This window comes from Rhinopithecus bieti, unplaced genomic scaffold (genome assembly GCF_001698545.2).
Source record: "Rhinopithecus bieti isolate Rb0 unplaced genomic scaffold, ASM169854v2 scaffold_82876, whole genome shotgun sequence".
NCBI classification, from domain to species: domain Eukaryota; kingdom Metazoa; phylum Chordata; class Mammalia; order Primates; family Cercopithecidae; genus Rhinopithecus; species Rhinopithecus bieti.
In genome coordinates this window covers 206,812-208,749 of record NW_016830546.1, presented here as the reverse complement: position 1 = coordinate 208,749, position 1,938 = coordinate 206,812, and the positions used below count along the sequence as shown (strand labels likewise).

The window sequence follows — 1,938 nt, the reverse complement described above, 5'->3', positions numbered from 1 at the left end:
AAAAAGAAGGAAGACCTAAATAAAATCAGACATAAAAAAAGAGATTACAACTGATATGTAGAAATTCTGAGGATCATTACAGACTACCATTAGCAACTCTACGCCAATAAATTGAAAAACCTAGAAGAAGCAGATAAATTCCCAGACACACACAACCTACCTAGATTATATCATGAAGAAACCCGAAACCTGAGTAGACCAATAACAAGTAATGAGATCAAAGCCATAATAAAAGTCTTCCAGCAAAGAAAGCCCAGGACCCAGTGACTTACTGCTGAATTTTACCAAACATTTAAAGAAGGACCAACCAATCCTGCTCAGACTATTCCAAAAAATAGAGAAGGGAATACTTCCAAACTCATGCTACAAGGCCAGTATTACCCTGATACCAAAACCAGATAAAGATACATCAGAAAAAGAAAACTACAGGCTAATATCTCTGATAAACATTGATGCAAAAAATCCTCAACAAAATACTAGCACAGTAAATTCAACAACAGTTAAAAAGATCATGACCAAGTGGGATTCATCCTAGGGATGCAAGGATGTTTCAACATATGCAAATTAATTAATGTGATACATCATATCAGCAGAATGAAGGAAAAAATCACATGATCATTTCAATTGATGCTGAAAAAGCATTTGATAAAATTCAACATCCCTTCATGATTAAAACAACAACAACAACAAAAATAAACAAAACAATTTTTTAAAAACTGGGTATAGGCAGGCTGTGGAGCCCAGGCCCAGCCCGGCAGCGCCCCCCAGGTAGACTGGGGCGAGCTCGCGCCAGTGCGAGGTGAGCCCACTGCGGGAACATCCAGTCATGGATAAAAATGAGCTGGTTCAGAAGGCCAAACTGGCCGAGCAGGCTGAGTGATATGATGACAAGGCAACCTGCATGAAGTCTGTAACTGAGCAAGGAGCTTAATTATCCAATGAGGGGAGGAATCTTTTCTCAGTTGCTTATAAAAATGTTGTAGGAAACTGTAGGTCATCTTGGAGGGTCATCTCAAGTATTGAACAAAGGACGAAAAGTGCTGAGAAAAAAGCAGCAGATGGCTCAAGAATACAGAGAGAAGATTGAGACGGAGCTAAGAGATAGCTGCAATGATGTACTGCCTCTTTTGGAAAAGTTCTTGATCCCCAGTGCTTCACAAGCAGAGAGCAAATTCTTCTATTTGAAAATGAAATGCGATCTCTACTGTTACTTGGCTGAGTTTGCCGCTGGTGATGACAAGAAAGGGATTGTGGCTCAGTCACAACAAGCATACCAAGAAGCTTTTGAAATCAGCAAAAAGGAAATGCAACCAACACATCCTATCAGACTGAGTCTGGCCCTTAACTTCTCTGTGTTCTCTTGTGAGGTTCTGAATTCCCCAGAGAAAGCCTGCTCTCTTGCAAAGACAGCTTTTGATGAAGCCATTGCTGAACTTGATACATTAAGTGAAGAGTCATACAAAGACAGCACACTAATAATGCAATTACTGAGAGACAGCTTGACATTCTGGACATCGGATATCCAAGAAGACGAAGCTGAAGCAGGAGAAGGAGAAGAAAATTAACCGGCCTTCCAACTTTTGTCTGCCTCATTCTAAAATTTACACAGTAGACCATTTGTCACCTATGCTGTCCACAAATAGTTTTTTGTTTATAATTTATGACAGGTTTATGTTACTTCTATTTGAATTTCTATATTTCCCAAGTGGTTTTTGTGTTTATTATTAGGGGAGCAGAGCCAGTTAACATTTAGGGAGCTGTTTTCATCTTGAGGTGGCCAATATGGGGATGTGGAATTTTTATACAAGTTATTAATGTTTTGCATAGTACTGTTGGTACATTGTGGCTTCACAAGGGCCAGTGTTAAAACTGCTTCCATGTCTAAGCAAAGAAAACTGCCTACATATTGGTTTGTCCTGGTGGGGAATAAAAGGGATC

At 39.5% G+C, this 1,938-nt stretch overlaps 1 pseudogene; it reads left to right on the top strand.

The window, feature by feature from the left end:
* The first annotated feature begins 746 nt into the window (after positions 1-746).
* Positions 747-1,565, top strand: LOC108524480 (14-3-3 protein zeta pseudogene; annotated as a pseudogene).
* Positions 1,566-1,938: the final 373 nt, after the last annotated feature.